Here is a 22,295-nt window from a genome sequence, read left to right on the forward strand (position 1 = left end):
ATTCATGATACTTGAGACTGCCTTGTTACATTCCCCTAATGACTGTAATGTATTTTTTTTTATCTCGTAGCATTAGCCTGTCTCTCATTGGTGAAAACACCCGCACTACATGTATTGCGTTATTTCATTAGTCTCAAGTCGCCATTACAAGTCTATATAAGCCTCAATAAATACGAGAGCTGTGGTGGTGGCCTGCTTCCCGTCTGCCAATCAGAGCGTTCTATTTTTCCGTTTTCTTTCTTACTCTTCGTAAAGCTCACGTATCCTTCATTTGTCCTTACTTCTTGCCTCACAGTGTACTGGTGTCTTCTACTGCTAATATAACTGTGATTCTATTATTTTGTATCATTACAAGTAGTATTGCGAAAATGGCTCTGTGACAATTACCTCAGCACAGCCTCCACCAATCAGCACCAAGTATTCAAGTCACGTGATACTCTCTCCTCGCCGTCTCATCAGCCATTCGCCCTGCGCCCGCTGACGTGACGAGTCTTCGGTTGTGTTACGGCGGTGAAGCGGTGTTGCGTCTGTCCTTGGCGGGCATGTAGTGGTGGACTGCGGTGTGGAGGGAGAGGTGGATGTGGGTATGGCCTGGTGGTGGATAGGGAGGAGTGGATAGTGGAAGAGAGATGTGGTGAGTAGGATGGTGGAAGGGGGATGTGGAGGTGGCTATGGCGGACGTGGTGTTTGGTGTGGTTGGAATGGTTGTAGAGGGTGTTGATAGTGATGGTGAACGTGACTGGCTTGTGGTAAAGGTGGTTGTGGTTGTTGGGGATGGTGGTGCTTGCGTAACAGTGGTGGGGGTAGCGGACGTAACGGTGTTGTGGTTGTTGGGTGTGGTTGAGAGGTTACGGTGGTGATGGTGGTGGCAGGTGGTGGTGGTTGTAGTTGGAGCGGGGTAAGTGGTGGTGGTGGTGTTGTAAAAAAGGTATTTATCGGGCGGAGTGGAAGTGGTGGTGGTGGTGGTGATACTACGATTGTCAGGGATGAGAGAGAGTGTGTGTGTGTGTGTGTGCGTGTGTGTATACACTCTTGTAACTAGCAAACTGCAGTCACTCGTTCGCTTGTTTCACCTCCCTGCTTCAGGCCTTCCTTCTCTCCCCTCCCCCGCTCCCTTCCTAGCCTGCCCGCCACCCTCTCCCCGCTCTTTCTTGCCAACTCTCCCCCGCTCCTCGTGTCCCAGGTGAGTGTTGCCTTATTTGAATCAATATATAATGGTTTCATTTGAGATTGAAGCTCCACACGTACTGAAAGGTAGTAATCTGTGGTTTTGAATACTGTTATTGGACTATTTTATGTAAACTTGCCATGGAAAATTAATTCTATTGGGAATGTGTGTATATTTCAACAACTTCATCTATATAATGACCTGTGTGATGTGACGTCAGAGAGAGAGAGAGAGAGAGAGAGAGAGAGAGAGAGAGAGAGAGAGAGAGAGAGAGAGAGAGAGAGAGATTCAGATTCTTTATTATTCCATGAGACATGGTTATTCTTACAGATTGGTTAACATAGGTAGTCATGTTTAATATATAATAGCAAATAAAATACACACACACACACACACACACACACACACACACACACACACACACACACACAATAAAAGTAGATTGACTCAAAACTTCTTTGCTACTCTGTATTAAACATTTAGTAAACGTCATTTAAAATAATTGTGCTATGATAACATTGACTAATAATTATTTAAAAGAATTTCGCTAAGTCTAGACTTAAAAGCATAAAGGCTTTCAGAATTGATCACATTGGTGGGCAGTGTATTCCATAACTTTGGTCCAAGTATCGTAATGGCTCTGGCACCAGAGTCTGTTCTAGCTCTACCCACATAAAGGTTATTGAGCTGTCTTGTGTTGCTTGTGGTTGTAGGTTAATGATATGAGGTGTTCAGGTACCAATGTCATTTATTTCCTTTGTTAAATACTAACCGGCATCTCACATTCCCGCGTGCCCCCTCGCGAGGGCCACTCAATCAGTCTGTCCCCATACTTGCCTCTGTAGGGGTACGCTCCACTGGATTTCTCTTATTAAAGGACCTTAAGTTATACTCACGTCTTTCCATCGTCCCCACCCTACGCTAAGGACTTGGATAGACAAACTACATGGCGCAGTGAGTAGGATAAGACCCGTGGACGACCTACAAAGGGGAAATTACAAGTAGCCTGCGGCGGTAACCGGTTCCCTCTAAGGACGCTACCTTGCCCCGCCGCTACTCAGCTATCAACTCAGTGCTTTTACGTGTGTTTGTGCAGTGGCAGTGTTTGTGCAGTGCAGTGTGGTGCCCAGTGTTCGTGCAGTGCTTTGTGGTGTTGGTAGTAACGTTGGAAGACGCCACTACCAGAGGGTAGGCTTCGGTTGGGCATATCACGGAGGACAGCGCGATACAGGGTCCTCTCGCTACACTGTGACTGCGCGCGTCTAGCCTCGCCGCATGCCCCTCCCTCCCTCCCCTCCCCCCCTCACCACAGAACTGACAGCTGCTACGCTAGCCTTTGTCGCACCTTCCACCACCACCACTGCCCGCTACACCTCTGCATTTGATCGCACACGTACATAGCACGCATATTACAGACTCACGTGCTTACGATGCCACACGGGAGGAAGAAAGCCGAACATCGGGGACGAGAAGAGACAGCAGAACATGGCACGTCGTCCTCCCCTGAGCCCGACACCTTCCTGGCTGGCGCGTCTTCCCATCTCACACATGCCCATCCATCGCCCGACCAGCAACATTCACAGATGGACTTTTACGCCTTCCTTACGTACATGAAGGAGAGAGACGATGCGGCGCGTGTCGAGCGTGAAGAAGAAGCAGCACGTTACCGGGCAGAACTGGCGGAGCAGAAACGGGAGGATGCAGCACGATTCGAGGCCTTGTTGTCAAGATTGGCCCCGCCACCTGCCTCCTCACCTGCCCCCACGCCTGGACACCCTCCATCTGTCTCATCACATCCACCTCAGGCGCCCGTGTCGTCGAGCCCTGCAGGAACACCACCAGCACCTAAGGCGACTGCTCAACCTCCACCAGTTCTCTCTACTGACGTCACGTTTCAGTACTTCAGGGAGTGGAGGCGACGCTGGGCTGACTACGCCACAATGGTTGATTTGGCTAAGTTACCACAACCCAAGCAGCTAATACAACTCAGGATGTGCCTCTCCCTCGAAACTCAACGAGTGCTAGAGCACACGCTGTTGTTGCCCCCGGACTCAACATCTTCCGTCGACGAAGTCCTCAACACTCTCCAACAGCACTTTAAGGACTCAAGTAACGAGGCTCTACGTCGACGAGCTTTCACAAGCTGTAAGCAGGCGCCTGGTGAGACTTTTGCAAACTTCTTCGTGAGGCTTAAAGGTCTCTCGGAGGAGATCGACGTTTGCAAGGCCAACGACAACGACTGTCAGGAGGCCTGGATCAAACACGGCATCCTAACTGGTGTTAGCGACGAGGAGCTCGTACAGAAGATCGTCGCCCTTGATGCCTCCTCCACCCTCTTAGACGTCGTCACGTTATGTCGTGCCTATGAAGCCACCAGATCCGCCGCTACTGCTATACGGGCTTCACCTGCCGCCCGGGCTGTTTCGCAGTACAAAAAGGGGAAGAAGGCCACCCATAAGAGCAAGGCAGAGTCACAACGGGTCGCCCCTACGTCATCATCCCCTTGCAGCGCCTGTGGCAAACAGCAGCACGGCCCCAAGGGATGCCCCTCCGCAGCTGCAATCTGTAGTGGCTGTGGCAAGACAGGCCACTGGTCTCACACAGAGAAGTGTCCTGCGAGGAACGTTCAGTGCAACTCTTGTAACCGATACGGACACTTCGAAAAACTATGCAAGTCGTCGACGCCCAAGACGTCTCAGCGGCCCGCCAAGCCCAATAATCTGAAGCCGGCGGGGGATAACCGCTCCACATTCCACGTTGTGCGAGCTCAGACCCCTCACCATATTCCCAGAGCTTTGGAGGATCAAGCTGGCAGCATCAGGAGGGTTCAGTCTTCGGCTCGCGGCAGACCCACACCCTCGCCTACCATCACCGTCGTCGTCACACGTGGCGGTGTGTCTGGCAGCATCGAGGTGATACCTGACACCGGGGCTGACACCACGGTGATAGGCCCACAACACCTCAGGGACTTGGGTCTTGCCAAGCAGGAACTCGACCCTCCTCCATCGCTGCGGTACTACAACGCCGATGGATCACGGATGCCTGCAGCTTTGGGTTCCTTCCAGGCGAAGCTGACCTACGGCACGCGGTCCTGCACGGGGTGGATTGATGTCCAAGGCTCCCTGTCTACACCTCTGCTGTCCTGGGAGCATTGCAGAGCCCTGGCCATCGTCCCGTCGGACTTCCCCAGGCAGATCAAGACTTCAAAGACGACCGTCAACCGGGTAGGGGAGTCACCAGATGTCCAGCCAGTGGAAGCTTCACGAGGTGGTGAGCATCATGACGCTACAGCTGCGTTACCTTCGGCTGCAGCACCCCTACTTCCTTTGTCTAGCACCACCACTCCTCAGGCTGCGAAGGAGTACTTCCTTCGAGAGTACTCGGATGTGCTAGTTAGAAAGGCTGACCTACAGGATGCACCGCTGAAGCCGATGTCTGGCCCACCTATGCGGATACACTTGAAGGAGGACGCACAGCCTTTCGCCATCCATACCCCACGACTCATCCCCCTCGCCTACCAGGACCCGGTGAAGGCAGAACTCGACTCGATGGTGTCCCAGGGAATAATCGCCCCCGTAGGAGACGATCCATCACCATGGTGTCACCCAATGGTAGTCGTCCCGAAGGCTAGTGGCGGTGTTCGCATCACGACGGACTTGTCGAAACTTAATGGTCAAGTGTCCCGTCCGACCCACCCGTCTCCTACACCGTTTGCAGCCATACGCAGTGTCCACCCTGGAGCTCGGTTCTTCATCACCGTGGATGCGCTGTGTGGCTATTGGCAGCTCCAGTTGGCAGCGGAGGATCAGTCTCTCACGACATTCATCACTCCCTATGGACGTTTCCGCTACCTTCGAGGGCCTATGGGCTTTGCTGCTACGGGAGATGCCTTCTGCAGGAGAGGTGACATCGCGCTTCAGGGAGTACCTCAGTGTGTCAAAGTTGTTGACGATATCCTCTTGTACGACGAGGATTATTTGACACACCTTCAGCGCGTTAATGAGGTACTCATCAGATGCCGCACACATGGCATTACCCTGAATGTGGACAAGTTTGTCCTAGCGTCACAGGATGTTTCCTTCTGCGGCTACCAGCTATCTCTCAAGGGCATCGCAGCAGACCCCGAGAAGGTCCGAGCTATCAGGGACTTCGCCACGCCAACCAACTTGACGGACCTCCGTTCGTTCATGGGCCTGGTGAATCAACTCACCGAATTCTCACCAAACATCTCAAGCGCGGCTGCCCCCCTTCGCCCTTTGATGAGCCCTCGTAGAGCTTTCCTGTGGACCCCCGACCACGACTTCGCCTTCCGGAGGGTCAAGGAGGCCTTGTCGTCCCCACCAGTCCTCGCCACCTTTGATCCAGCCCTTCCAACCATCCTTCAGACGGACGCATCTCGCCTATACGGTCTAGGCCACGCCCTGTTGCAGGATCATGGTGGTGGAAAGTTTCACCTCGTACAATGTGGGTCTCGCTTCTTGACCGATGCGGAGACTCGCTACGCAACCATAGAACTTGTGTTGCTAGCTGCAGTGTGGGCTATGTTCAAGTGTAAATTCTACGTCTTGGGACTTCAGCACTTCGATCTTGTCACGGATCATCGACCCTTAGTTCCCATCCTAAATAGTTACTCGCTTGATGCCATCGACAACCCTCGCCTGCAGCGACTCAAGGAGAAGATATCTGCATTTGTCTTCACCGCAACCTGGAGACCGGGGAAGAAGCTGTGCATCCCAGATGCCCTCTCTCGTTCTCCAGTGAGCAAGCCAACACAAGAAGACAACATCCTAGATGCAGAGACGAACTTCTCCGTCAGGAGCGTCGTCACGTTGCACGTAATAGAGTCCCTCGCCTCCGAAGACGCTCAGGCTTCTCCAGACCAGGCTGTCACCAGAGACCTGACCCTGGAAGGACTTCGCCGCACAACCCTTGATGACCCTACCTACTCTGACCTTCTTCACTTCGTCAAGGAAGGGTTTCCAAGTGACTGCTACGCCCTGCCTAACGCCCTGCGTCCGTATTGGAAGATACGAGAGGACCTCTATTGCGACGACGCCCTCATCCTGTACGGAACCCGGATTGTAGTCCCAGCCTCCCTCCGTCGCCACGTCTTGGATCGTCTACATGACAGCCACCGAGGAGCCGAGGCTACTAAACGTCGTGCACGGCAGGTTGTGTATTGGCCGGGCATGAACTCCGACATTGTGAACACCGTCCGTGCCTGTGAGCCCTGCCAAATCCTTCAACCAAGCCAACAGCGTGAGCCCCTCCGATGTGACGACAACCCATCCCGGCCATTCGAATCAGTGTCGGCTGATTTCTTCATGACTGCTGGAAAAAACTTTCTGGTTGTCGTTGACCGCCTTTCCGGATGGCCCGTTGTTGTCTCCTGCGGAGCCGACACCACCTCCTCTGCTACGATCCGGCACTTTCGGCAACTGTTCCGGGACCTGGGCGTTCCAGTTCGTCTGCGCACCGATGGAGGCCCCCAGTTTGCCAGCCGGGAATTTGCCGACTTCCTGGAACGTTGGGGAGTTCGCCACGACATGGCTACGCCCTACAACCCACAGTCCAATGGCCACGCCGAATCCGCTGTCAAGGCAGTCAAACATCTCATCCAGAAGGTGGCCCCCACTGGTAACTTGGACTGTGAGGCGTTCGACAGGGGCCTCCTAGAACTCCGTAACACCCCCAACTATACCGGCCGTTCCCCAGCCCAAACTTTGTATGGTCGTCCTCTACGTTCCTGCGTTCCAGCACATGCCAGGACGTTCCAGAAGGAGTGGCAGGCAAGGGCTGAGAGCTGTGATCGCCGGGCTGCAGCCCGACACCACGACGCCACAGCTCGCTATGACGCCCATGCCAAGCCCCTCGTACCACTGAACCTGGACACGCAAGTTCGACTTCAGGACCCGACGACCAAACGCTGGGACACCGTAGGCATCGTCATAGGTGTTGGTAAGTCCCGTGACTATCTTGTCAAGATGCCCAGCGGCCGGGTGTTGTGGCGTAACCGTCGCCTTCTTCGTCCTGTGCCGCCCTGTCCCGATGATCCACTGGCTGATGCGGGCCGTCATGTGGAACCTGATCCGTCTACCACCCCGCAACTCCGCCGGTCGGACCGCCTAAGGGCCAAGAAGGACCAGAAGACCGCTCAAGACACTTCGTACTATGAGCGTGAAGGGGAGAGGGAGATGTAGGTTAATGATATGAGGTGTTCAGGTACCAATGTCATTTATTTCCTTTGTTAAATACTAACCGGCATCTCACATTCCCGCGTGCCCCCTCGCGAGGGCCACTCAATCAGTCTGTCCCCATACTTGCCTCTGTAGGGGTACGCTCCACTGGATTTCTCTTATTAAAGGACCTTAAGTTATACTCACGTCTTTCCATCGTCCCCACCCTACGCTAAGGACTTGGATAGACAACCTACAGTGGTGTGTTCTCTAACTGTGGGAAATTTGAGGTACCAGTCTGGATAACAGTTATTGACAGCCTTATAAACAGTTGTACATTTATCAAGGGTGTGCTTCTCTTTGATTTTCAACCACTTTAACTCTTTTATGAAGGGGGTTACATGATCATACTTTCTGGTACACCCAACAGCTACTTTAGCTGCAGAATTTTGCAATTTCTGAACATTGTGCAGCAAAGTTTCATTAGTTGTACCCCATATTACAATACAGTAATTTATTAAACTGAGAACTAGTGACTGTACTACAAGTATTCTTGTTGATTTATCAAAGTTCTGGCTTATTCTATTAATGAACATTAATGCACCCATTACTTTCTTTGTTAATTCACCAATATGTACGTCAAAAAGCATGTATTTATCAATGAAAACACCAAGATTTTTAACATGAGAGCTTGGGTAAATGAAGTCTCCATCACAGTCTATTATGGTGTTCGGAGGAATCTGTGACAGAAGTTGTCTGTTACCAATGAAGATACATTGTGTTTTCTTTGAATTTAACATCAGCCCGTTTCTAAGAAAATACTGTTTTACATTCCGCAGAGTTTCTTCCGTTCTAGAGATGAGAGCTACAAGGTTTTAAGTTTATTAGATACTGTGCTATTGAGACGGACAGACTGAGCTCTGTTTTCAATGTAACTTTTAAACCAGAAGATGTCCATTTTTATTGCAGAACTTTTTTTTTAAAGGATCTCATGACTGACACTGTCAAAAGCTTTAGAGAGGTCACACAAGGTTAACAATGTAATTTTCTTAGAGTCCATATTGCTATATATTTTGTTTGTGATAACAGTAAGTGCAGTCTCTGTTGACAGTTTTGGACGAAAGCCATGTTGGGTGTTAGACAATGATTGACTAAATTCCAAGAAATACATGAGTTGATTAGTGACAACTTTTTCTAATAGTTTTGATATGATAGGTAATAGAGAGATGGGTCGAAAATTATTTGGATCATTAATATCACCGGTTTTGAGTATTGGTACAACTAGTGCGTGTTTCCAGGATGTAGGAAAGATGCCTGTTACAATTGAAGTATTGATGATACACGTCAAATAAAAAGCTATAACATAGAGTGCATCCTTAATAAATCTCATTGAAATGCCATCCGAACCTACAGAACTAGTTTCTTTTAGGTTTTTAATAGTGAGGATAACAGTTTCAACACTTACAGGATGAGGTCTAAAAAGATCATCGTCACCTAAAGCTACATTAAAATTATTTGCATCAGATACATTTTCACCATGGAGGAACTCTTGTGTTTGTTCATACGTTTTCTTCCCGACATTTGCAAAATGAAAATTAAATTCATTGGCTTTGTTAGCTATGTTTTCAAAGTTATGCCCATTAGAGTTTTTACCGCCAGGAACAATGTCTTTAATGATTTTCCAGGTCTTAGAGGTGTTACCTTTGGCATCTTGTAATTGTTTATGGTGATATTCTGCTCTGCCCTCTGTAATTAATGTCTTTACGCGTTTCTTTTCTTGCTTATACTGTTCCTGTAAAGTTACGTTATGTCGGTCAGATTTAAGTTCTTTTCGAGTATTATTTCTAAGGCTCATCGCTGCACGTATCTCATTATTCATCCATGGTGCAAACGGTCTTGTAATACTCTTGGTAACAAAGGGAGCACAGTCATCTAAGCATTTGATAAAATTCTCTGTAAAAATATCAACCTGTGTATTCACATCATCAGTATCCATTATTGCATTAAAACACTGTGTGTTTTGTAAAAGTTTAAAACAAAAAGCATCTTTGGAATAGTTCCTGAGATGACGAAATGATCGAACAATAGACGGTCTCTTTGGTTTAGTTATGTCAACAGTAATGCTAATGAGATCATGGTCTCCAATTTCTAGAGGAACAACATCCCATGAGTTAACAATGTCAGGTTTGTTAGTGATAACAAGATCCAGCAATGTTGATGAAGTAGCAGTAACTCTCGTGGGTTTATTTATTACTTGAGTTAATTTGTTATTTCTTATGATCTTATTTAGCTTATTATCATTGGCAAATAAATTATCGTTAAAGTCACCAAGAATAAACGACGCCTTATTTCTCATGCAAACCATTCTTAAAACATCCTGTATATACCCAAAGGTAGCAGCCGGAGCTTTGGGATGTCGGTACATACATCCAACAACAATTGCTGGTAACTTGCGACACTGTATCGTTACCCATATGTCTTCAATGCCTGTCTGCCTGGGAATCATTAAATCAATTACGTTTGCAGACAAGACATCCTTAACGTAGATACAGACACCGCCACCTCGTCCACTGTCACATCGAAATAGGTTATAATTTGGTAAATTGACGAAAACATCCGGGGTATGGGGAAGAAGCCAAGACTCACTGATACATAAAATGTCAATATTTCTCTCTTTGGTTAACAGTGCCACTTCATCAAGATTATTTTGCAAAGACTGGGCGTTTAAATGTTCGATGGTCAAAAAATCTCCATTACTCTTTACAGCGGCAGGATCTTCTTCGCCATTCCCCTATGCGGTGTAATACCCACACAAACGACTCTTGTGACCTACACGTTGACATATGGTACATAGAACTTTATGGTCAAATCTACAATTAGCTTGCACATGATTGAACTCGCCACAATTAAAGCATCCAGTCTTTTTCCTGTTGTAAAGTTCAGAGTTGTACGAATTAGAGTAACTTCTTTGACCATATTGTGTGTAATTGATGTGTGTCTCTCGCCTCCCGAAACTTTGAGTAGGTGTGTGATTATGAGGTGAGGAAGTTCTACTCCTGTTTTCGAAACCCGAATTGTAAGATCGGAGATTACTGTAAGTCGTTCGAGTTTCTTCCTCAGGCATTCTCCTCAACGCTGAGGCGTATGTGTTGTTACTGTGTCCTCCTCTGGCGTCATCTCGACCTTCTTCCTCTTGTCTCGCCGTCATTCCCTCACGTGGGAGGTGGGGGAAGGTTCTCAGTGAAGGTGCAGGGCGGGGACGAGGAAGAGCTCCCTGAGTTGAGGTAGAGAAGGGACGAGATGGAGCTCTCCAAGTAGGCGTATTGGAAGCTTCAGATACACCTCTCTGCGTTGGCATGATGTTGACATAGGAGGGAGCCCTCAGGTCACGTGGTTCGTACGCGTTGAACGAAGCAGCGTGGGTGAATTGAGTTGAAGAATCGCCGGGAGTTGTCTTGATCTACATGTCGCCTGTCAGCTCTTTGTACTTTATATGTGTTCCAGGAATTCTTAACTTCATTCCATTTAGCACAAAGGTGAAAGTCTGGGCACTGTTTCTTGATGGTGCTTAATAGTTTGATCGCACCGAGCCTATTCAGTGTAAATCCTGAGTCCTCTTCCTCTTCCTTGCTGAAGCTTAGGTCGTCCAGCTCGCCAGTGCCGAGTCTAAAGGTCGAAACAGTGTTTATTATTTCGATACCATTAGTTTCGCCCCATTTCACTAGAAGTTCATTATAGTCCTCTATTTTTGTTAGATTTTCTTGAGTCATCGGCATCGGTACTACCTGGCATACATAGATTTTCATGGCATTGTTCTTGTCCTTCAGTTCACTGATCAGGGAACCCAGGTTGTCAAGTATCGTTGCTGGCAACTCCTCTTCAAGTATGTCGTTTATGCCATTGTATATTACGCATATAGAGGGAGTCTGAGTTAATTTTTCATTAACCCAGCTTCTCAACAAATCCATGTTTGCACCCGTGATGGTCTTTATCTGGCAGTTCTTGTCAAGATCAGAGCATAAAACATGTCTTAAGTTGGAATCACCGAGGAGGAGGGAATTGGTAGTCGGTGTGGGAGTTACTACCGATGCGTGGTGCTTCTTGTTACTGTCTCTCTGTTCTAACTCAGTAACTCGTTTCTGGAGGACCTCAATTGTTGCGTAAGCAGTTTTCATTTCTGTGTTGAGTAGATCAATTTCCTTGTCCTTTATTTCTAATTTAGACACAAGTGTTTTGATACTCTTGTTAATTTCTTGAATGTTCATCTCAGTGATGTCATCGTGAAGGGGCGTGTGCGTTATCTCCGTGGTTGGAGAGGATGGCTGTGTGACATCAGATGATGTAGTATTTTGCTGTGTTGTTTCAGAGGACAAGGGTAATGGTGGTGATTTGTTGAGTATCATGTCAATCAAGTTTTTCTTACTCGTCCATATGTTCGTGATTCCCAGTTCGCGACATAGTTTTTGTAAGTCAGGTCTTCTGAATTTCTTGTCCAGAAACTCTCTAGTTGGAAACTCTAGGGAGGCCTCAGGTGGGTGTTGTGAAGCCTGCCCCGCTGGTGTTGAAGAATTATCGACTGTCATGTTGATATTGTCGTTAATCTCAGGTGTTGTTGGAGATTCAGTGTTGGAGTCAGACATATTAATATCCGTGCTATTCTCTCTCTTTATCTAGTAATGTATATATAGTTAGACGGTAGCAGCGTGGTGTGTTTATCACAGTGCGCTGGTTTCTAGGTATGGTTATCCGTTACCATGACAACGGCGTCAGTGGTCAGTGCGCATGCGCAGAAAATGGCCAGCGGGTCGAGGGAGGGCTTTGTGTGAAGGATTGAATTTTCAGTCTTAAAATACGACTAAGTCTAAAAGGCACTTCACAACATATTTAGCTCCTCGTCATCTATATATATCCACACACCTGTCGATCCTCTTGAGACTTTCTCGGCCTTCTGCTTCCCATATAATCCACAGTAGTAGAAAGAGCAACACCACCTGCACTTGTTTACACCGCCATTAGAGAGAGAGAGAGAGCAAATGAGGCAATATTTTAACTTTCCTGATTGTGATGATGAAAGTTATATGACTGAGGTTGCAGTTAAGTAAGTTGAGAAGGTGAGCAGATAAATACGAGTACACCACCTGTCTGTCTGCCCGTCTTTCAGTCAGTCAGTCAGTTTGTTGATGTAGGACTGGTGGAGAGACCAATCTGTGTCTGTCTGTCCGTCTCTCAATCAATCAGTCAGTCAGTCAGTCAGTCTGTTGATGGAGGACTGGTGGAGAGAGCAATCTGTGTCTGTCTGTCAGTCCGTCTTTCAGTAACGTCAGTCGGTCAGTCAGTCAATCTGTCTGTTGGAGGACTGATGGCGAGACCAATCTGTGTCTGTCTGTCTACGTGATGCTTCCCTCCGCTGTTTCATTACATAGACAAAATACATAAACAGGAAATATTGGTTTTATTTATTAATGGACTGGTGAGGTGGTGGTGGCGGTGGTGGTGGGGGCGGCGGCATCAGTAGTATTCAGGTGTCATATCTGTAACGTAATAGGGAATGAAGGCAATACGTATGCGATGGCAGCTTGAAGGTAACAACTGGTGATGAAAGGTGGTGGTTGGTGGTGGTGGCAGGGTCTCTCTCTCTCTCTCTCTCTCTCTCTCTCTCTCTCTCTCTCTCTCTCTCTCTCTCTCTCTCTCTCTCTCTCTCTCTCTCTCTCTCTCTCTCTCTCGGGAATTAGCCAGCTATCCTCTCAGCCTCATCTCTCACTTACTCCTTCCCTCCCTCCCTCAACCATTCAGCCTGACTCACTCCCATTGCTTCCTCAAGTCTCTCTCTCATCCCTCCTTATTCATCCTTTTATCCTTATCCTTCCATCATCCACTCTTCCGCTCCTTCCTCACTTATGTCCCTCTGATATTCGCTCCCCCCCAGCCTGTTCCCCTACTCGGCTGTTTGTCACGCCAACAGCAGGAACATTTGTGATTCAAAGGTAGCGTGATATGAGTAGGCTTCAAAGAAAGTTTGAATCAAGTCCATATATACAGTTTATTTACACCAACAAACGGGGTAGTGTAGTAACGTGGTGGTGATTGGTCTCTGATTACTGGAGAGACTAACAATACGTCACTGTGTTTCATATCAGTGAAACAGCGACATTACTTCACTTAGTTTTGTAATTTGTTCAGAGTCTGTGCACACACTAACGCTGCGGCCCTCCGTCGGCCGTCAGGGTTCGCAGGACGCGGCCACTTTCAGCGAGCGTCACTCCCTCTCTCTGCCTCTGGAGGTGCTGCCGGCTAACATACAGCGGACGTACAGTAGACATAACATCAACATTTGCATCAGAACCACGTGGTCAGGATGGCGCCTGCTATTGTGTTATTTGGCGATATTTGTTCAGACGAACAATAGGGAAGTGTCCTGTACTAAATAAACAAAGGACAACTTCCGTGATGTTTAACAGAGTCTGTTCCTACCTGTCCTTACCTACCTTTGGGTACAAGCCCCCTCTCATCTTTCACCGCCATTCCTCCCTCATCCCTTCCCATACGGTTCTCTTCCTCCCCACTTCTCTCTCTCTCTCTCTCTCTCTCTCTCTCTCTCTCTCTCTCTCTCTCTCTCTCTCTATATATATATATATATATATATAAGTAAAGAATTTTCTTCCACGTCATGTCGACATCAAAACATCCTCCATTCATTCCGTTCATTGCCAGACTGAGACCATGTACCCTGACACATAAAAAAAAAAAAAAAAAAAATACCTTTCGCTACTGAGAGAGAGAGAGAGAGAGAGAGAGAGAGAGAGAGAGAGAGAGAGAGAGAGAGAGAGAGAGAGAGAGAGAGAGAGAGAGAGAGAGAGAGAGAGAGAATGGTGGCCCGTCTAAGACGAAAGAGAAACCAAGGTAAATAAAACAAAGGGAAAGGGAGAGAGAAAACAAAAGAAAAATACAGATGAAAAGAAAATCTGCGGTAAAAATGCACCGCTGAAACAAAAATGAATGAGAAAGTGTAATGAAACGATGTGATAATTGTGTGTTTTGTGAGCATGCAATTATGTTGCACCCCTCCACCACTACTACTACTACTACTACTACTACTACTACTACTACTACTACTACTACTACTACTACTACTACTACAAGTGTTGAAGCAGGAGGTGACAGAAACGAAGGAGCGCAAACACCTGGAGATATCTGAGCTTGATAGGAAGTTACAAGTAGAATATGAAGCAAAACTCAGACTCACTGAGAGAACTTTGAGAGCACTGTGAAGAACAACTCAAGGACAACAGGCCCGAAGTGGACGATCTGTACGAGGCCAAGGTGAGAGTGAGAGAGGGGAGTAGGTAGGTGACGGATTTGAACGGGAGAAAGATTAGGGTGGAGAGAATTTAAGTTTGTAACTTCTAGGGACATTGGGAGGGAGAGAGAGAGAGAGTGAGAGGGGAGTGGGTAGGTGACGGATTTGTACGTTGGAAAGAGTACGATGGAGAGAGAAAAAAAAAGTAAAATCAGTAAATATTTAACACGTTAGGCGCCACACGCACCACCGCCGTTACATTTCAGACTATTCAAAGTTGGCGTGTGTACCACTGGCCCAACATTTATCACTTTTATTCCTTTTTTTTTTTTTACAATTAATTCCATTAAATGGGCAAAAATGAAACGCAGATCTTTTAAACAAATGTTGATTATTAATTATCATTATTTTTAATGTGAGGCAAAAATAATAATGGTAAAACAATGAAAGATTATCTTTTGTGAAGTGACATTGTAACTGGTCAAAATACAAAGATGGAACTCTAAATGGTAATAATAAAACTTGTCTCAGTCACGGCTCAACATATAGATGTAGTATCCTTAACTGTCATCTATATATTCTTTTATTATAATGCAAATCTGTGATTGCAAAACAACATAACATTTTTACCTACTCTTATTGAAATCATTACTCATCATATCTTGTACAAAGGAAAACTTTTCCTGTAACAAATGAAAGCCTGTGTCCTGTTTGCAGCTGCACAAAAAAAAAAGGCTTATCCTTGAACATTCATATAAACAGCTTCCTCATTCCTTGTGTAGTGAAAACAGTGACTCAAGAAATGATTGCAACAAATGTGTGAAGGTCACTATTGATGGAGAGAGTGCTTTCTTTCAAAACATGGGAGGCATCATGTATCTTGCCATCACACTGATCACATACATACATTCTTCACTCTCCTACCTTCTCAAGCTGCACTTGCCCGCCCTTCATTCACACTGAAGATTTGACAGCGCCCTCTGCAGCGTTTTCCTGCTCTTCTAGAGTGACCCTGCAATCCAACAAGAAAATGAGGTGATCTCTTACCTCCCAGAGAGAGAGAGAGAGAGAGAGAGAGAGAGAGAGAGAGAGAGAGAGAGAGAGAGAGAGAGAGACTTCCAATGTTTATTGTGTGTGGTGGAGATCCTGTGGTGAGAGAAATAATATAATAATATAATAATAATAAATAATTATTCCTATTCCTAATGTGTGGTTCATTATCTCAGACAGGCCCACTGGAAGCTATCAGTCTGCTGCGGCACGTGGCAAGAACTAAGTGTTGAGGAGCACACATTGTCCCTTCACCAGTCAGCAGGTTACAAAAAACAATGCAGTATTTTGTTGAGTGATCAAAGTAATGAAATGTAAATGATGAAATGTCAGTACTGATTCAGTGTCACACTCCAACATAGCAAAGACTGCCGGCTGAGTAATATTCAAGTTGTATTAGTGAGAGAGTACTCAATGTTTTAATTAAGGCAGGTGTAAGAAAATGGTTAAAAATGTATCATATAGTACAAGAAAATGACAGTTCAAATGTAAACACATCTTTAACAAGTAGACTTGAATGGTCATTAAGTAGTACAGCAGACTCTTCCTACAGTAAATTCACTATTATTTGTTGACTGGCCTTACTGTCTCATTATTTTACTTTGCTCATTATTCTGTCTTGTTTTCTCATTAATACTTGAGTGCCTTCATTTTATCTCTATCATTGTGACTTTGTCTCTCATTATGTTGTTCATGTTGTCTACTCTCATCATCTGACGGACTGCTCGCCTTCACAGGTCTGGGGGGCTCGGAAGTCTCACTACTAACTGGAGACCCGTTCTCTTGGACACAGTTGGAGTCGGACACAAGATTCAAGAGGAAGTCATTTTAACGAGAGCTTCAGGTAGAAAATTCGAGTGGATTTTCATTTCTAAAAATCATATTTTTTGGGGAGATATTTTGAATCCTTTGTGGAAAAATAACTCCAGATATTTATGATTCTAGCTGGAAGTTGACCTGAGCAATGTAGGGTTTGCTGCTGTGAGATTGATTACCAAGGCACAAGTGTCCGGGATTTAAAGATGATGGAAATGTGTCCTGTGTGCTGCTGTGCTGGGAGGAGAGGAACAGCAGCAGTGGTGAGGCTCTCTCGTTGGCGCTGGTGGCGAGCGGACGTGCCTGGACGAGCTCTGCTACTACTCATTATACCACCTACGATATATATTTAGCCAGCCAGTTTTATATACTGGCTGCTCCAGGTATGTTTCTACTCTGACCTGCAAACCATGAAATAAGTACAACACAGTGAAGACCTATAGAAAATCAAGATTTTCAATTCTACCCTTCCGTTATGATTTGAACTAAAACTCTGTCGTCATTGTAACGACTGTCATCAACCCACTCGTTCTTCCTATCTGCTTTCCCACTGCTACTACGTGTGTTTCCAATTTACTGCCGTAGTGCCCTGCCCACAGCAAGAATGGCTAATACAAGAAAGCAACTGGGCCAGGCAACCGGAAAACCTACAAAACAACCAAATGCTGCACCTGAGACGGAGCAGGAACTACCGCCACCGCCCGCCACACCAACCATGACAGCTCCCGCCAGTCAAGCCGAGGTTACCACAGTTTCCAGCCAAGACACCCTTGCCTCTGATGTGCCCAGTGACATTCTAAGCCTCATCGGAAACGAGCTCACCCATATTTCTGAGGAAGGTAAAGTGATAATACGTACTATAGTGAAAGCCACACAACTAATGATCAATCATAAGGATAAAAAAATAACTGCACTGCAAAATGACATCACAAAGCTTGAAAACAGAGTTGTGCAGCTTGAAAACCAGATAGATGAGGTAAACCAGTATGAAAGAAGAGATACCTTAATTATCAGTGGACCCGTATTGCCTCCTGAAAACTCTAATGAAAATAGTGCTGAAGTAATAATAAGAGTCATTAAAGACAACCTTCACCTCAATGTAACCCCTTCAGATATAAATGTGGCGCATCGCTTAGGTGCTAAGCGAGCACAAAACATAACTAGGCCAATTATTGTTAAGCTACACAGTAGACAAAAGAAAGCAGAAATAATGAATGCCTGTATAACGGTTAGACCAAAACTTTATATCAATGAGAGCCTCACAGCTAAACGCCGATCACTCTTCAAGATAATATGGGAAATCAGGAAACAACACAGGGATATGTTCCAACAATGTTACACTCAAGAAGGAAAGATTTGTGTTAAACTTAAAATATCAACTCAAAAGCATATCATAACAACATATGAGACCTTGAATGAATTCCTAGATAAGTACCCAATACTTAAGCAACCCACAACCTAGGAACATCAAAATCAAGTACTACAAGGCAAATATTTCCTACTGATATGTGACAATCATTTGTATGTTATATTATGTATGTATGTATGCATGACTTATCAATGTTCTTTCCTACTCACTCAACTTTCATCACTTCTATTTAAGTCTACCCTGATCTTTTTTACTTACACTAACCCTTTTCCTTTCTATTATTCACTTCTTCTCCCTCTACTCATCCTAACCCTGTTCCTTCGCCCCAACCTGTTTCCTTCCTACACATCCTGACCCTCTTTTTTCTACTCTTCCCAACTCTGTTTCTTTTCTACTCATTTTAACCCTATTCTTTTCTACACTCCCCAACTCCTACCCTGTTCCTCTCTACTCTTCATAATCCTGTTTCTTTCTGCTCTCTCCAACCCTGTTCTACTCTATTCTCTCCAACCCTGTTCCAATCATGTTTCATTTGCTCATTCTAACCCCGTTTCTCACTACTCACTACTACTCACTACTACTCACTACTCACTACTACTCACTACTACTCACTAATCACTACTACTCACTACTCACTCCAATACTGTTCATATTTACTCATTCCAACACTGTTCCTGACTACTCACTCTAAACCTGTTTCTATCTGCTGACTCCATTCCTGTTCTAGCCATTCCTTACCTCAACTTTATTCCTTTCTCCAACTACCATATCTTACCATTGCTTCATATGAATTCTCTACCAATTACTAGTTTTGATAACACGGTCTTGATTTATTTAGTTTCCTTTCACTTGATTCCTATAGTATTCACTGAGATATCTTGTCCAATATAATAGATTTATAAAAGCTGCACCTGGAGAGCCATGAACTAAGTCTTGATTTTAGTAAATCTTTCTTATTACATTTTGCTGTCTGAGTTTATTTATATTTTATTTATTTATTTATTTATTTATTTATTTATTTTTTTAGCCATACTGTACAATATACATATTATGGAAAATTTATATAAATCACTTTATAGTGATAGCATCCATGATACAAATACATCTGCATCTACTTTTGATATTAACGTAATAAGCAAAATAAATGGACAATCAGACATTGGCTCTCTGTCTAGATACTACAATATTAATGAGTACATCTCTGAAGTAAAATATAAAGATGATGAATACATTAACATCGTACACATGAACATTAGATCAATCCATAAGAACTTTGATGTATTCAAAACATTCCTAAATAGTCTCCCAAAGCCTCCAGATGTTATTGCACTCACCGAAACTTGGTTACGAGATTCTTCAAAACACTTGTATTCTCTTGATGGTTATGTCTCACATAATCTCGTGAGAACAAATAGAGAACATGGTGGCATAACAATCTTTATTAAGGATATTTTTTCTTTTGAATTAATCGAAGAATACTGCTTTATAAATGATGATATAGAAATCTGTACAGTTAAAGTCAAAATAATAAATACCTCATATGTTATGTCAGTTGTCTACAGGCCCCATAGTAAGCATTTAGCAGTTAATGAATTCACAACTATTATCAGTCAGATATTATCAAATGACATATTCAGATGTAGTAAAAGTATCCTACTTGATCTTAATATCAACCTTCTAGAACACTCAACTCATCTTCCTACAAATACTTTTCTTAATTCAATGCAAGCCCTAAATTATTTTCCCCATATTTCTCGCCCAACAAGATTCCCAGACAATCCTGATCTTGGTCAACCCTCCTTACTTGATCAGATCTGGACAAACTTTACTCACCATCTTCTTCTGGCATCATCCATTTCAACCTGTCTGATCATTTGCCTATATTTATTAATATAACTTTAAATTTTACTTTAGACTATAAACATAAAATCACCTTTAGAATATTCAATGGTACTAATCATAACCTTTTTACAAATGAATTATCTAAAGTAGACTGGGATGAGATCTTATCTTCTCACAATACAAATGAAAACTTTAATGCCTTTCATGATAAGATCAATACATTATATAATGAATGCTTCCCTATGAAAACAAAATTCATTTCTACTAAAAGACTACAAAACCCTTGGATCTCTAGTGGTTTACTTAATTCTATAAAGTATAAATGTACGCTTTTTAAAAACTATAAATTGGGTTTGGTATCACATTCCTTTTATAAAAACTACCGTAATCATGTTACAAAACTTGTTAAAGATGCAAAGTCTAACTATTATCAAAATTTTTTTTGTAATTTCAGAAATGATACCAAAAAAATATGGAAAACAATAAATCAGATTAGAAATACTTCTAACTTGAAGCACGACAAAACAACCCTACAGTATAATAACTCAACTTTAGATAAGCCCCTTGACATAGCTGAGGCGTTTAATAACTACTTTTGCAGCATTGCCCCAGAACTAAGTGATAAACTACCTAACTCTCACATAAACCCAACCCATTATCTAAAAGCTAATTTTCAAAATTCTATGCTGTTGCCTGCAATATCTACTTATGATACCATAAATATTATAAAATCACTAAAAAATAAAAACTAGTGTAAATGAGATTTCAGTTAAAGTACTATAAAACATAATTCTGATATATTTTCCATACCGTTGACCACCCTCTTTAACCATTCTATCTCAACAGGGACTTTCCCTTATATATTAAAAAAAGCTAGAGTCATTCCTATCCCGAAAACTGGCCCGAGTAATTATCCTAAAAACTACCGCCCTATATCAAACCTCAGTATTTTCTCAAAAATCTTTGAATCCCTGATGAAAAATTTCCTGATAAGCTATCTAGAAAAAAATAAGATCCTAAATCAAACACAATTTGGATTTAGACGCAATCATAACACTTTCCAAGCACTAAATCTCTTTTCTTCAGACATTTACTCAGCTCTCGACAACAAGCTATCAGTCCTGTCTGTATTCATTGACTTTTTTTCCCAAGGCTTTTGATACTGTAAATCATAAAATTCTTTTAGACAAATTATATCATTATGGCATTCGTGGTCCCATCCACTCATGGTTTACAGATTACCTAACCAACAGAACCCAACAAACTGTATTTGAAGGTGAATTTTCCACATTAAAAAACAATCACCTTGGAGTTCCTCAAGGCAGTATCCTAGGCCCAATTCTTTTTTTGCTTTACATAAATGACATATCTGATATATTTACACACTCCAAAACCATCTTATTTGCTGACGACATGACACTTTACTTAACCGGTCCTCACCCAGAACAATTGATTACAACAGTAAATACAGAACTACATCAGTTATACCGATGGTGCATATCCAATAGACTTACCATTAATACCGATAAAACATACTTTATGTTGTTTTCATTAAAAAAATATCACCATCTACCTCCACTCCAGATCAATAATAATAATATCTCAAGATCCTCACACATTAAATTCCTTGGTGTAACCTATGACGATTCCATGACCTTTAAACTTCACATTGAAAATCTCACCCTACGAATATCCAGACATATTGCCTTACTCCATCAGAGTAAAGACTTAATGCCTCCATACGTACTGAAGTGTATTTATTATGCTCACATCTACCCACTACTTGCCTATTGCAATCCAATATGGTGCACCACTTATCCTACCTATCTGATACCACTTCAACTCCAACTTAAAAAAATTGTTAGAATAATCACAAATAGCACGTACTTAGAACATACACGACTCCTATTTAAACAAACTCAGTTGCTAAGACTAGAGGACATAACAAAAATGGCTATATCCATTCAAATGTATAAAAAAATGTATTCTATGCAAAACGATGCCTCCATCCATAATCATGATACACGTCACTGTGGCCAACTACGTCCTCCTCCCCATCGCATCTCAAAGTACCGTCAATCTACATTATACTTAGGACCTGTTTACTGGAACGATATCCCTCCTAACATTAGAAATTCACCATCTGTAGCTACCTTCAAAAGCAAACTAAAACAACACATAATAAGTAACTACTAATAAATACTAATTAATGTTGACTCCCATCACTGTACCCAACTCCTTGTATGTGGCCATGTCTATAAATTATAACTTATTATATTTATCATTATTGTATACGCACTATGCATCATGTATTAAATTCATAATAATTAAATTATTTTTTCATTATATTAAATTTTGTACTCTATTACTTGTTCCATTCTTTATGCCAATAGATCAATATCTATATGCAGACCCCAATGTATGTATTACTTTATATATATATATATATATATATATATATATATATATATATATATATATATATATATATATATATATATATATATATATATATATATTACTTTTCTTTAATTTCTTTTATTATTGTTTACATAGACAGGTGTATGATCGTTTATG

At 43.5% G+C, this 22,295-nt stretch overlaps 1 long non-coding RNA gene across 1 annotated transcript; it reads left to right on the plus strand.

Annotated features, from left to right (window-relative positions):
• The first annotated feature begins 481 nt into the window (after positions 1-481).
• Positions 482-20,841, plus strand: LOC135111782 (uncharacterized). Its single transcript, XR_010273909.1, has 4 exons — positions 482-1,183; positions 15,868-15,956; positions 16,429-16,535; positions 16,637-20,841. It is a non-coding gene; the product is annotated as an uncharacterized LOC135111782 (long non-coding RNA).
• The last annotated feature ends 1,454 nt before the right edge of the window (positions 20,842-22,295 follow it).

This window comes from Scylla paramamosain, chromosome 22 (genome assembly GCF_035594125.1).
Source record: "Scylla paramamosain isolate STU-SP2022 chromosome 22, ASM3559412v1, whole genome shotgun sequence".
In the NCBI taxonomy this organism is placed as follows: Eukaryota; Metazoa; Arthropoda; class Malacostraca; order Decapoda; family Portunidae; genus Scylla; species Scylla paramamosain.